Raw genomic sequence first — 16,178 nt, 5'->3', positions numbered from 1 at the left:
TACTGAAAATGCTTCATCTTTATGAGCTAAAAATATGACCCATGTGTATCTAGAAAAATCATCTACAATGACAAGGCCATACTTGTTTCCACCAAGGCTTGTGGTTCTAGTTGGTCCAAAAAGATCCATATGAAGTAGTTCAAGGGGTCTAGTAGTAGAGACATAATTTATGGATTTAAAGAAACTTTTAGATTGTTTGCCATATTGACATGCTTCACAAATTTTGTTTTTCTCAAATTTTAGCTTTAGCAAACCAATCACAGAATCCCTTTTAACTAATTTTGATATTGTATCCATACTTGCATGACCTAATTTACGGTGTCATAACCAACTTGCATCATTGACTTTAGAATCACTAGCTACTAAGCAACGACTATTTTTGGCGAGATCTTCAAGATCTACTACATAAACATTGCCACGTCTTATTCCTTTGAATACTAAGCTATTGTCAATTGAGTTGGTTATAATGCATAAAGATGGCTTAAACAGAACATCAAAACCTCTATCACATAATTGACTAACGCTAAGTAAGTTATGCTTAAGACTATCTACAAACTGTATATTATCAACGAAGGTTGAAGGGGTGATTTGTATTTTACCTATACCAATGATGTGACCTTGGTTGTTGTCTCCAAAAATCACCGCACCTCCCTCTTTAGGCTCTAGGATGAAGAATTACTCCTTGTCACCCATCATGTGTCTCGAGCAGCCACTATCCAAGTACCAATAGTGTTTGTTGACCTTGGCTGCAAGACACTCCTACACAAGGAAATCATACAGTTTTAGGTATCCAAGTTTTCTTGGATCCTTCAAGGTTAGTAATGTTGGTTCCTTTTGGAACCCAAATCTTTGTAATCATTCTTTTAACTTCAGTTTTTTTTTGGTTACATACATTTGCTATATGTCCTACTTTACAACAGCAAAAACAAGTTACATTTTTGGTTTTACTTTGCCTGGCTTTTACAAAAAAGTTTTTAAAAATTTTTTGCTTGTTGTTAGGCTTATACCCTAAACCGGCTTTATTAAATATAGCTCTTTGACTATTAAGAATCATTTCTAGTTTTTCAGAACTAAAGGTAAACTTCTCAACTATAAGTTTATATTTTTCAAGTTCTTTTGTTAAGTTCAGTTTTTCTGTTTTTAGTAAATTTAGATCTTTTGTAAAATTATCTTTTAGAGTTCGGTTACTATTTTTAAGTTCTGAAACTTCCTTAGTTAGTCTTTCGTTATTTTTAATTAAAGTATTAGTTTTTTGAGTTAGCAATTGGTTGCTTGTTTTAAGTTCTAAGTTTTCTTTGATGATAGAGTCCTTGTTCTTACTTAATTTATCGTACTTATGAGTGTAAGATTGATTAGTTAGTTTTAATTCTTTATTTTTAAGGTTTATTGTCGTATATTCATCCATTAGTTTATTAAAAGCATCATACAATTCATCAAAGAAAAAATCTAAATGTGTTTCAGATATTACCTCATTTTCGTTCGTCATAAAACAAAAATTTGCTTTTTTCTCTTGTTCCTCATCCGATGATGATGATGATTGATCAGAGTCTGTTAAAGTGAAGACAAGAACTTTCTTCTTCTTGTATTTGCTGTCCTTCTTCAGCAAGGGACAGTCGATTCTGAAATGTTCCGGCTTCTTGCATTCATAGCATCTGATTCCCTCACTTTTCCTTTTCTTACCTTTATCCTTGTTGTAGGAACTTGAGGAACCTCTCTTCTAATGAAAGAACTTCTTCCGGTTGATGAATCTTCTGAACTTTCGTACGAGAAGAGCCTCATCTTCATCTCCCTCATTGTCTTCTTCTTCACTGCTGCTACTGCAAGAGGGATCCTTGTTAGAAGAAGTAGACTTAAGGGCAATTACTTTTTTCTTGTGGGAGGACTCTTCTTCACTGTGTTGTTTTATTGTGAGCTCATGTGTCATCAAAGATCTAAGAAGCTCCTCGAGTGGCAGCTTGTTCAAGTCTTTAGCTTCTTGGATCGCCGTTACCTTGGCTTCCCATGACCTTGGTAAAGATCGAAGAATTTTTCTAACTAGGTCACTGTTAGTATAACTTTTGCCAAGGCTTTTTAAGCCGTTGACAATATCAGTGAATCTAGTAAACATGTAAGTGATGGTTTCATTAGATTCCATTTTAAATAGTTCATACTTATGAACTAGCATGTTTATTTTAGATTTCTTGACTTGATTCGTGCCCTCGTGGGTCACTTCAAGTCTATCCCATATTTCTTTTGCAGAATTGCAAGTAGAGATTCTATTGAATTCATTATGGTCTAAGGTACAAAAAAGTACATTCATTGCTTTGGCATTTAGTTGTGCCTTTCTTATATCACTATCATCCCAATCTTTTTCAAGCTTGGGTATAGTAATGTTATCTACATAGATAGAAGAAATATGTGGTCCATTAACTATGATGCTCCAAACATCATAGTCTTGGGCTTGGATAAATATCCTCATTCTAGCCTTCCAATAGGTGTAGTTAGTTCCATTGAAGAATGGAGGCCTATTGGTGGATTGCCCCTCACTAAGAGAAGATCCAAAAGGGGTTGTCATTTGGATCTTTTACTCTTTTAATATAAGAGCTCCGGCTCTGATACTACTTGTTGCCCAAAGAGACAACCCAAGAGGGGGGATGAATTGGGTTTGGATTAATTCTCGACCAATTAAAAAACTTGATTAGTAAATAATTAAATCTAATGCAAGCAAGTTAATTAAGCTTCTTGATGAGGAGATTGGAAGAGACAAATAGCCAATGCAAACACAAGAAGATTTTATAGTGGTTCGGAGCCAACCCTTGCTCCTACGTCCATGTTGTCCAATTCCTGTTTACTTAAAAATACGCTAAACAGATCGTTGTTAGAACCGACAAACAAAGTTTAATTTAATTCTACTCTTACCTTTTCTACTCGAAGAATAGTGGTTGTAAGAGGTCGATCCACAGGGAGGCGATTGGAGTTGCTTAAAAATAAAAATGTTCACTCGGATTCAAATGCGATTTTTGAATAACAAAAGAAAAACATTATGTCGGGGATGTTGACATGATTTTCTAATTGAAACTAACTAAAAGAAAGGTACTCAGATTCGAAAAGTATTTATTTAATTAATCAAAGAAGAGTTTTGGCATAAATTAAAATGGATGAAAACAGTGCTAAGAAGATTGAAACCTGGAACATAAATTGCATGAAAGAAAGTTTCATATTTTGCATGAAAGAAAAATTAAAAGATTGCATAAAAAAAAAAATTAACTTGAACCCAGAACAAGGATTGCATGGAAAAGAAATGATAGATTTGATAAAAATAAATTGATTACAAAGGTAGAAATGAAAATTGGTGGCTTGATGCTGCCTTTCTTCTGCAAATAAAATAAAGGAAAGAAATAACAAAAATCAAAAAGAAAACTTCTCCCTTTCTCTCCCACGGTGGAACAACATAAAATACTGTTTTTTTTTCTTTCTTTCTTCTCCAAAAGAACAGAGCAATGCTCTGTTTCTTCTTTCTTTCTTCTCTCCCACCGAGCTCACCTCTCTAAGCTCCTCTGTTTCTTAGCCTCCAACCCCAACCCGAGCTCTCCCCCCCTCTTTGCTTCTCCTCCCCTCTTTTTATAGGCCTTTGGAGATGTGGTAGAGGCGGGATCAGCGGGATCGGTTGGGCGGATCGCGGAAGGGAGGCGCGGTCTTGCTTCTTTAGGCCACGGATGCAGGATCGCCGGAATGCTTGATGCGGAAGGCGCGGATGGCTGTGAGTCGGGCGTTGCTAGGATCACGGAAGAGGGGAGTCATCCGGGATCTTTGCTGGGAGGAGCCGTGGATCACGGGGTCGCTGGGATTGCCTTGCTGGGAGGGGGGATTTGATGCTGGGAGCTGAAGCGGAAGGTGGCAACGCGGATCCGGTGCTGCATCACGGGCGGAAGAAATGGGAGCTTGATCGACGGGAGGAAATCATGGAAGAGGGGCTGGGTTGTTGCGGCTTCGCTGGGAGGGATCACGGAAGTGGCTCCTTGATGGCAAGAGATATCCGGGGAAGATGCTGGCTGGCACGGGAGAGCTGGCAGCGACGGGAGAAGAGCTGGGATCGCCGGTGATTGCAGAAGAGGGGATGAAGCCGGATCACGGGCGTGAATCTGGGACCTCAACGGTTGGCTGGATCTCGGGAGGAAGGAGAGGGCAGTGATGCAATCGGGAGCTGGGAGACACCAAGTTCCGTCCAATTAGTCATATAGATAAAAAAAATAATATGATATGAAATTTGGCTTGTAGACGGATGGACTTAGTTCGTCACGGGTCATCTGTTCTGACTGGAGGTCAATTGCAAGTCTTTCAAGTCATGGGTCACCCAGCACCTCATAGTTATGATATGGCCAAATTAGATTTGCCCGAAATTCTTTTCCAAAAGCACAGAAAAATTTGATCCGATTCGGACCCAAACCCGACTCGGACCCGACCCGACCCGACCTTCAACCGGGTCGGATCTGGGAAGGGATTCTTCTGAAGTCAAATTTGTACTTAATGTGCATTTTATCTCTAATTTATGATAATCTGTGTCAAACCCAAATATAATATTAATCCAGTGAATTTATCATTATCCGTTAGCAATAACACTAATTTTAGTGACACGTAGGTCGCACTTTTGTGCTCTCATCACACCCCCAAACTAGCTTATTGCTAGTCTCTAGCAATTAACAAGCAAACGATAGAATGAGGGCACAAAATGATGTAGTCTAACTTATGACTCTTCTTTTTTTTTATATATATACACAAAACTAAAATATGTACCCATTTTCGTAGGGAATCACGATTGCACTTAGCACGTGCAACAAGCCTTTAAACCTCTAGGTTATCCTAGTGGACGAGTGTTGTCTCGTGAGGGTTTGCAGTGAAGTTACCCACAAACTTCATTAGTCAGGGATTTCTAATGTTCAACTCAAAATTTGAACAAGTATTATTGTATGAACTTAGAATTGCAAGGACAATAAAGACTTATTGTTATCATATTTAAGCAGACTCTAACTCAAGTTCCATTACTCCCCATCTATCTGCTAACAAGTCAAGAATGTAGTGAGGTGCAAGATAGTATCATATAAATGAGTGGCTTTCACTTACTTTCACATGATCACTCTAATTTTCAAGACTTTCTAGAGTTAAATGGTAATGAACACCCCATATTTATTTATTTATTTATTTATTTATTTATTTTTTTATCAGACTGAATGCTAAGAAGAATGACTTGTGCAATATCTAGCCTTATTAAGCTTTCTAGCTGACCCATGTAGCGAGTGTTAGGCCAATGACTTCCGATCCAGATGGCTTAGGGCACTAGGTGTAGAGACACCCTAACAGGCTTAATAACTCAAGTTAACTAGGCTTCAAGGCCAAATTAGTTACTCAGAGTTTAATCTCAATCATCCTCACCTTTTTACGCGAACACTCGCTGCTTGCCAGGCAAGAGGCCCGGTTACTCAGTGAGAAGACTTAAAATAAACTCATTATTTTATTTTATTTTATCTCTTTTTTCTTTTTTTTTCTCTTTTTTTTTTATGGTGTTCATCACACATATAACTTTAAATTATCCTGAAGATTAAAAGTATTCATATTAGTTGCAAGTATACATACCCCACTATTCATGTGCTTACGTGTAGGTGCTAAATCATCTTGTATCATGTTAGCAGAAGATAGGTGGGACGAAAACTCAAGCTAGAACTGCTATCATATTTCTTAACACAAAGCTATTGTCAAAGCAATTCCTAGTTTGTACAGCCAAAAAGATTAGAGTTTGAGTTAAAAATTTGAAATCCCCTTTCTTTTTGAGTTAAAAATTTGAAATCCTCCCTTTTTTTTGAAATCTTTTTAGGCACAAAAATCAAAAATATTCTCAACCCCATACCTAAATTTAGTATTGTCCTCAATGTTGAGAAAATTAAAATAGTAATAGGATAGAGGAGACATTACCTGATTTTGGACCTTGATATGGCTAAGAACTTGAAGATTGGAGAAAATACCCCCAAACCTGCATGTTAGTAACTTTTTATATATATATATATTTTTAATTATATTATATTATATTATATTATATTATTTTTATTTTTATTTTTTTAATAATATCTCTATGTTGGGTTGCCTTCCAAGAGTGCTAAGTTTTATGTCTTCAATCAGACAAAATGTAGATTCACTCATAATAGATAGGGTCGATCAGAAGTGTCTCCTCGACTTCTGGACTCAGATACTCAAGGTATGGTTTTAGACGATGTCCATTGACTTGAAACGACCTACCACCCTTAGTATTGCATATTACTACCGCACCATGCGGATGCACTTTCTCTACCGTGTATGGGCCAGTCCAGCAAGATTTAAGTTTTTCAGGGAATAGATGTAATCGAGAATTATATAAAAGAACTTTTTATCCTTGGTGAAACTCTTTACGAGTAATCATTTTATCATGCATGACTTTCATGCGATCCTTGTACTTCTTAACACACTCGTAAGCATCGTTCCTAATTTCTTCAAGCTCGTCGAGCTGAAGCTTTCTATGTTCTCCTGCCTTGTCGAGATCGAAATTTAAGCGTTTGATTGCCCAATAGGCCTTGTGTTCTAACTCGACAGGTAAATGGCAAGCCTTGCCATAGACAATCCTATATGAGGACATTCCAATTGGTGTTTTGTAGGCCGTACGATATGCCCACAATGCATCTGTTAACCTAAGGGACCAATCCTTTCGAGATGGATTGACAGTTTTCTCAAGGATGGTCTTGATTTCTCTATTGGAAATCTCAACTTGTCCACTCGTTTGTGGATGATATGGTGTACCGACCTTGTGGGTGATGTTGTACTTCCTAGCAAGGGCTTTAAAAATTCTATTGCAAAAATGTGTCCCCCCATCACTAATGATAGCACGAGGGGTGCCAAAGCGAGCGAAGACAGACTCCTTAAGAAACTTGATCACTACTTTATGATCATTGGTCTTACATGCGACAGCCTCAATCCACTTGGACACATAGTCAACAGCTAGGAGTATGTACTGGTGCCCAAATGACATGAAAAAGGACCCATAAAATCAATACCCCAATCATCAAAGATTTCTACAATTAAGATTGGGTTCAGGGGCATCTCATTTTTTCTTGAAATTTTTTCTAGTCTTTGACATCGGTCACATAATTTGCAATACTCATGTGAGTCATAAAATAGTGTGGGCCAATAGAATCCGCACTGCAAAACCTTTGCAGCCGTCTTTTTACCACTGAAATGACCACCACAAGCGTGGTCATGACAAAAGGAAAGGACTTTCCTTTGTTCGTATTCAGGGATACACCGTCGGATGATCTGATCAGGGCAATATTTAAATAGGTATGGTTCATCCCAAAAATACCACTTTACACGAGCTAGGAAGCGAAATTTCTCTTGTTTGGTCCATGAACTGGGCATTCGTTCAGTAACTAGATAGTTGACTACATCAGCATACCATGGAACATTGGTATGGGAAATCATCATTAATTGTTCATCAGGGAAGGTCTCGGACACAGGCATGGATTCTCCAGATGATTCAACAATTAATCTGGACAAGTGGTCAGCTACAACATTTTCAGATCCCTTTTTATCTCGTATTTCAAGATCAAATTCTTGAAGCAATAGGATCCAACGAATGAGTATTGCCTTGGCATCCTTCTTTGTGAGAAGGTACTTAAGGGCGGCATAATCAGAATAAATGAGGACCTTGGATCCTATCAGATAGGGACGAAATTTATCTAGAGCAAAAACAACTGCCAATAATTCTTTTTTAGTGGTGGAATAGTTGAGTTGGGCGTCATTCAGAGTTTTGCTCGCATAATGAATAACATGGGGAAGCTTCTCTACTCGCTGTCCTAAGACGACATATATTGCATAATCAGATGCATCACACATGATTTCAAATGGCAGATTCCAATCAGGGGACCTTATGATGGGTGCTGAGGTTAGTTCAGACTTTAGTCTTTCGAAAGCAGTTATACAAATTGGCGAAAAATTAAAAGTAGCATCTTTCGCCAACAAATCACATAAGGGTTTCGACAATTTACTGAAATTCTTGATAAAGCGGCGGTAAAAACCCGCATGCCCTAAAAAGGATCTGACTTTTCTAACAGTTTTGGGAGGTGGCAATTTAGCAATTAATTCTACTTTGGCCTTATCCACCTCAATTCCCCTTTGTGACACAATGTGTCCTAAAACAATACCTGATTCTACCATGAAATGACACTTCTCCCAGTTAAGAACTAAGTTTTTCTCTTTACAGTGTTCTACAACAAGTGTCAAGTGGTGCAGACATTCATCAAAATTGGATCCGAATACAGAAAAGTCATCCATAAAAACTTCTAAAAATTTCTCCACCATGTCGGAGAAAATGCTCATCATACACCATTGGAATGTAGCTAGTGCATTGCATAGCCCAAAAGGCATGCGACGATAGGCAAAAGTGCCATAAGGACAGGTGAATAAGGTTTTCTCTTGATCCTCACGTGCGATAGGGACTTGGTTATATCCAGAATAACCATCGAGGAAACAGTAATGGGAGTGGCCAGCTAGCCGTTCTAGCATTGATCGATGAAGGGTAGAGAAAAATGGTCTTTCCTAGTCATGGCATTAAGCTTCCTATAGTCGATGCATACTCGCCATCCCGTTTGGACTCGAGTAGGAACTAACTCATTGTGATCATTTTTCACCACAGTGATGCCAGACTTTTTAGGTACGACTTGAACTGGGCTTACCCACTGACTATCAGAAATAGGATATATAATTCCTGCATCTAAAAGCTTGATGACCTCGGCTCGAACTACGTCCTTCATGATTGGATTAAGTCGCATTTGTGGTTCTCTAGAGATTTTTGCATCTTCTTCTAGATGGATTTTATGTTGGACCACAGTAGGACTAATCCCCTTAATATCAGCTATAGACTAACCGATAGCTTCCTGATTCTTCCGAAGGATACTTAACAGCTTCTCTTCTTGTTCTTTAGTCAGATTTGATGCAATTATAAAAGGTAAGGTCTTGTTTTCTCCAAGAAATGCATACTTTAAGTTTTCGAAAAGATCTTTAAGTTCTAGTTGTGGAGGTTTGACATTGGATGGCACTAGCTGAGATTTCGAAATAGGCAATGATTCAAACTTGGTGGCCCATTTGCTAGTATCCATCACAGGAATGGAATCTAACAATGCATTAACCTCTTGACTTGACTCACAATCTTGACCAAAATTAGCCAAACATCTTTCTAATGGGTCAGAATAACTCGACTCTTCAAAAGAACTGCTAATTATATTCTCAATCATGTGAATTTCTTCCAAATCGTCCATCTCAGTTGACGGACTACTACTATGAAAAATATTGAACTGGACAGTCATGTTCCTAAAGGCTAGAGTCATTATTCCATTTCGGCAACTAATCACAGCATTTGAAGTGGCCAAAAATGGTCTACCTAGGATCATCGAGATGCGACTTTCTGGATTTTTTACTGGTTCAGTTTCAAGGACTACAAAATCCACAGGGTAGTAGAATTTATTAACTTTTACAATCACATCCTCCACAATTCCTTTGGGATACTTCACAGTCCTATCTGCTAATGACAAGGTAATGTTTGTGGGCTTTAATTCCTCCAAACCTAGTTCGGTGTAGACAGAATAGGGTAATAGGTTTACACTTGCTCCTAAGTCTAATAGGGCTCTCCGAATGGTGGTTTCTCCTATTTTAATTTTAACAGTGGGGCAACCAGGATCCTTGTATTTTGGGGCAATCTGTTGTTGAATAAGAGATGAGGCTTGTGCCGCCATCACAGCTTGCCTAGGAATACTGGTTTTCTTTTTCACCGTGGTTAGGTCTTTTAAGAATTTTATATAGGAGGGGATCTGTCTGATGGCATCTAGGAAGGGTAAATTTATTTGGACATTTTTAAAGACTTCCATGATTTCATCGTACTGAGATTTTTTCTTTGAGTCTTGTAGTCTACTAGGAAAGGGAGCCTTGAGTGTGTATGTCTCTATTAGTTTCTCCTCTATTCCTTGTGTTCCCTGTTCTTGTGCCTTTTCTGAGTGGGGTTTGGTTCATGCTTTTCTTCTTTTTCTTGTACAGGAAGTTGGACCTTGTTGTCCACTTGCTTGCCAGACCGTAAAGTGGTAATTATCTGGACTTCATGGGTAGGGTTTCCATTAGAATCAATCTGAAACTGGCCTCTCGGCCCTTGATTCTGTTGCCTACTAGGGTTAGGTACTGGCTGACTAGGCAATTCACCTTTCTTCCTATCCCCTAGAGAGTTGGCTATTTGGCTCAGACTAACCTCAAGTTTTACAATCGCTTGCGCATGGAATTGGTTAGTCTGGATTTGAGCCATGTTGGTCCTGTTGTTGCTATTGGATGAAGTTTTGTTGCTGCTTCATCATGTTAGCCATCATGGCTTCCAATGATGTAGTTTGCTGAGGGATAGGGACACTATAAGTAGGAATAGGTAGAGCCAATGATTGGTTTATTTGTGGTGGACCTATCATGGGAAAATTTTTCTGAAAATCTGGTGGACCACCTTGATGCTGAATAGGTTCATTTTGCTTGTATGAGAAATTTGGGTGGAACCTATTATCAGGGTGGTAGACTGGGCTGAATGAATTGAGAGTGGGCTTCTTGAAGGCACTATATGAGTTTAGAGCATTTGCCTGCTCAGCCTTAATGTTGGGTAAACTAGGACAACACTCCACTAGATGCTCAGAACTGTTACACAAGATACATAAACTTTGTGACTCGTGATCCACTTTCATGATGGGATTTAACTCTTTATATGAACTTGAGCTAGTGGAAACAGTGAAAGCATCAAACTTTTTGCTTAAGTTGTTCATTCCAGTCACCAGATTGGACATGATATTTTTTAGTTCTGGGTCTACTTTCATTTCATAATTGCCTGGTTTTCTAGATCCGAACTCATCTCTATTTACTTCCTCACCATAGCTACTCCAATTTTGGGCGTTCTCGGCTAAGTCAACAAGAAATTCATAGGCTTGATCTGGGGTTTGGTTCATGAACCTACCCTTGTGCATGGACTCAACCATATTTCTATGTGCTGGAGTTAGTCCTTTATAAAAGAAGTGGACCAGATCAGCCTTATCAAGCCCATGGTGCGGGCGCTTGACCAAAAATCATGGAATCTTTTCCAAAGTTGGAAAAATTCCTCCTCAGATTTTTCTCTAAAAGTTCTGATGGCATCCTTAATTTTTTCAGTCTTTACCATGGGATAGAATTTAGCCATGAACTTCCTAAATAGTTGTTCCCATGATGTGATGGAATTAGAAGCAAGAGAATACAGCCATGCAACAGCACGATCCTCTAAAGTCATGGGAAACAACCTTAATTTAATACCCTCTTCATCTATGTTTTGATTTCTAAACGTTTGACAGATTGTCAAAAATTTGTTTAGATGAATATAGGGTTGTTCACTCTCGAACCCATGAAACTTGGGTAACATGTTTATTGTTGCAGCCCGAATCTCGAATTGGGCTGCATTATTAATTGGTAATACTATGCAACTAGGGGGACTAGCGGATGTGGGTGCGAATAATTCATTCAGGGTTCTAATATGTTCATCCATTGTAGAGATCGACGGTTAGTTTATAGTTCACAGGTTATGATGAAAAGTTCTGTCAATCTCAGGATCGAATGGGGTTAACTTATCCCTTAATGACCTTCTACCATGCATACATTTTCCACAACTTAATTAGACTCAATTTTTAAACGAAATCCTAAAAGATAAGAAGAAGGGCTAGACCAAGATGACCACAATCAACACCACACAATAGATTGGCTCTTTAATCTTGAGGTTAAAGAAGGTTTAGTAGCTTTTAATCTAGTTGCACAGAGATTTATCAGGTTAAAAAGTTCCTAAAATTCTCTCCTAGATTAGACAGTTCCTAATCTTCCTTTCAGATTAAGCTTGAGCTTACCAGTTAAGCGATCCAGTAACCAGTGACCAGAAAAGTCCCGGGGTGTGTGGTGGTGCCAGAAGGGATACACCGATACCACAATACCCGTAACAGTTCTCACTGTTGTAAAACTTTCCTAGACATCACCAATTACTAAATCCTCACTCGAGTGGCTTTCAGCCGCTTCTTTCCAAGAGCCTAATTGAGCTCGAAAACCCTAAGGCCAATGTCTAATTTGATTTTAATTTAATTTGGCTTAGGATAAGTATGCAAGGTGGTAATTTTTGGGCTAAGGACAGGTAATGACTTCCTGACCTTATCTTTTTAATGGATTTTGCCCTTATATTATTTTATGCAAATGCTTAATACTAAATGCAGCAAATAATCAATGATTTTTTAAAGTTTATGCAATGTCATTAGGTTGTACTGATTAAATTAGCAAGCAAATTTTTTTTATATTTACTATATTTTTTTTAATTTAATTTTTTTTTAATAACTATAATTGAATGTAAACTAAACACAATCCTTATGTGTTAGTCAATCTCCGAATGTCCGTTGAATAAGCTCTGGAGATTACTCCGTGAGGAGCTCCAATAGAGATATGATAACCTAGGAGGATTGCACCTTATCAATTACTAGCAAAAATAATTTTTTTATTTTTTTTTAAATTTAAATTTCAAATTTCGAATCACAGAATTCAAATTTTGAATTTAAATTTTTGAATTTTTGAATTTTGGAATTTTTTCATTTTTTTATTATCTTTTTTTTAATTTTTTTTTTACTTTTTTTTAAAAAAATTTAAATTTCGAATTTCAAATTTCAAAATTTAATAACTACGAAATTATTAACTAAAAATAATCAAAATAAGAGAAATTAATAAAAATAAAAACTTACTACCGGAGTGCGTTCACTCCGGGCATCCAAAATCCGATTTGATCTTCGTGATCGTTCTTGCTTCTCGATTTGCCTCCCTGGCAACGACGCCAAAATTTTTGTTGTCCAATTTCTGTTTACTTAAAAATACGCTAAACAGATCGTTGTTAGAACCGACAAACAAAGTTTAATTTAATTCTACTTTTACCTTTTCTACTCGAAGAATAGTGGTTGTAAAAGGTCGATCTACAGGGAGGCGGTTGGAGTTGCTTAAAAATAAAAACGTTCACTCGGATTCAAAAGCGATTTTTGAATAACAAAAGAAAAACATTATGTCGGGGATGTTGATATGATTTTCTAATTGAAACTAACTAAAAGAAAAGTACTCAGATTCGAAAAACATTTATTTAATTAATCAAAGAAGAGTTTTGGCATAAATTAAAATGGATGAAAACAGTGCTAAGAAGATTGAAACCTGGAACATAAATTGCATGAAAGAAAGTTTCATATTTTTAATGAAAGAAAAATTAAAAGATTGCACAAAAAAAATATTAACTTGAACCCAGAACAAGGATTGCATGAAAAAGAAATGATAGATTTGATAAAAATAAATTGATTACAAAGGTAGAAATGAAGATTGGTGGCTTGATGCTGCCTTTCTTCTGCAAATAAAATAAAGGAAAGAAATAACAAAAATCAAAAAGAAAACTTCTCCCTTTCTCTCCCACAGTGGAACAACATAAAATACATTTTTTTTCTTTCTTTCTTCTCCAAAAGAACAGAGCAATGCTCTGTTTCTTCTTTCTTTCTTCTCTCCCACCGAGCTCACCTCTCTAAGCTCCTCTGTTTCTTAGCCTCCAACCCCAACCCGAGCTCTCCCCCCCTCTTTGCTTCTCCTCCCCTCTTTTTATAGGCCCTTGGAGATGTGGTAGAGGCGGGATCAGCGGGATCGGCTGGGCGGATCGCGGAAGGGAGGCGCGGTCTTGCTTCTTTGGGCTACGGATGCGGGATCGCCGGAATGCTTGATGCGGAAGGCGCGGATGGCTGTGAGTCGGGCGTTGCTAGGATCACAGAAGAGGGGAGTCATCCGGGATCTTTGCTGGGAGGAGCCGTGGATCACGGGGTCGATGGGATTGCCTTGCTGGGAGGGGGGATTTGATGCTGGGAGCTGAAGCGGAAGGTGGCGACGCGGATCCGGTGCTGCATCACGGGCGGAAGAAATGGGAGCTTGATTGACGGGAGGAAATCACGGAAGAGGGGCTGGGTTGTTGCGGCTTCGCTGGGAGGGATCGCGGAAGTGGCTCCTTGATGGCAAGAGATATCCGGGGAAGATGCTGGCTGGCACGGGAGAGCTGGCATCGATGGGAGAAGAGCTGGGATCGCCGGTGATTGCGAAAGAGGGGATGAAGCCGGATCACGGGCGTGAATCTGGGACCTCAACAGTTGGCTGGATCTCGGGAGGAAGGAGAGGGCGGTGATGCAATCGGGAGCTGGGAGACACCAAGTTCCGTCCAATTAGTCATATAGATAAAAATAATAATATGATATGAAATTTGGCTTGTAGACGGATGGACTTAGTTCGTCACGGGTCATCTGTTCTGACTGGAGGTCAATTGCAAGTCTTTCAAGTCATGGGTCACCCAGCACCTCATAGTTATGATATGGCCAAATTAGATTTGCCCGAAATTCTTTCCCAAAAGCACAGAAAAATTTGACCCGATTCGGACCCGACCCGACCTTCAACCGGGTCGGATCTGGAAAGGGATTCTTCTGAAGTCAAATTTGTACTTAATGTGCATTTTATCTCTAATTTATGATAATCTGTGTCAAACCCAAATATAATATTAATCCAGTGAATTTATCATTATCCGTTAGCAATAACACTAATTTTAGTGACATGTAGGTCGCACTTTTGTGCTCTCATCAGTCCACTCCCCAAGCTTCACTTGGGTGTTCACTATAATCCCTTGGATTACAGCTGGTTGTTTTACAAGTTCACAACCCAACTTGTTGTTTTCGCGAGATTACAACGAACTCGATCGGTTTTCACAGGCTCACCGACTAGAACCACCCGATTGTTTTCCCGAGATCACAATCAAACCCTTACACCGTTGGTTTTAACTTCGGCTCACCAACTAACCTTACAACCCTTGATTCAATCTCCTGATTAAATCAAGTAAGAAAAGTAGTGTTTGGGATTTCATAGAGAAAGCTTCTAAACAAGCAGAAGTGAAAACAATAAATGCAAAGTAAAGGTTAGAAGCCCTCAAACAGATTTTGGAATGGAACATAGGGACTTCTCGATTTTTGGATCTCCTCTGGAAAGTACTGAAGATTTGAGGACAATAGGAGAGCCTTGAAAGCGAAGGAAGTGCTTGTCGGATGGAGTTGAATGCACCTCTTCCTTCTTTTGCTTGTATTTACTCTTGAGAACTCTTGGTAGGTGAAAATGCCTTTTTACTTGAATGGAATAGCTCTCTTATTGTCTACTACTGTTTACTCTGGCTATTTAAGCAGTCCCTTTTGAAAAATAGCCGTTAGACATTGATTTGTGGCCGTTCTGCACAGTCTGCACCTCCTGACAATGTATCCGTTGGGGTTGGAGTCGACTCGCTCGATCTGGAGTCGACTCGGCTGTTGCTGGAGTCGAATCATGCTTTACTAGAGACGACTCGCCCACTGTTCAGGATTTGAGTTAAAGTGGCGTCCCAACCTGGAGTCGACTCGATCCAACCCTGGAGTCGACTCGCCAAGATCTAGAGATGACTCGGCATTTTGGAGATGGCTCGTTCTCAGGATTCTAGAGATCTATTTTTCTGCATTTCTCTCTCGAGTCCACTCGGATCTTTTTGGAGTCGACTCGGCTCTCAGAGCCCGAAAAATCGATCCTCTGTCTGTTGATCCGAGCTGCCTCGGAGTCGACTCGCACTTTGTTGGGGTCGACTTGGCTGACTTGGGGTCGACTCTGGAATTCTCGGAGTCGACTCATTCACAGGGTCACTGAGTTTGGTTTTCTGCCTTTCAGTCGGCTTTCCTCTGAGAGTCGACTCTGGAATGATTGGGAGTCGACTCGCCAAACGTTGGAGTCGACTCGCATCCTTCTGGAGTCGACTCGGTAACAGGGTCTAGAAAGCACTTCTCTGTCTTTCTGTCTGTTACTTCTTGGAGTCGACTCAGAACCGTCGGGAGTCGACTCGGCAAGCATCGGAGTCGACTCGAAGCCTTCTGGAGTCGACTCAGTGATAGGGTCTGAAATTCATCTTTCTGTCCTTCTGTTAGTTCTCAGTCGGAGTCGACTTGTAGTGTATCGGAATCGACTCGATCTTATGCCAGAACCTCTAAAACACTTAGAGTCGACTCGCAATCTTCCAGAGTCGACTCGAGCTT

The sequence above is a fragment of the Phoenix dactylifera genome, chromosome 14 (assembly GCF_009389715.1).
Source record: "Phoenix dactylifera cultivar Barhee BC4 chromosome 14, palm_55x_up_171113_PBpolish2nd_filt_p, whole genome shotgun sequence".
In the NCBI taxonomy this organism is placed as follows: Eukaryota; Viridiplantae; Streptophyta; class Magnoliopsida; order Arecales; family Arecaceae; genus Phoenix; species Phoenix dactylifera.
The sequence above is the reverse complement of the archived record's forward strand: the minus strand, read 5'-3'. Positions refer to the sequence as shown.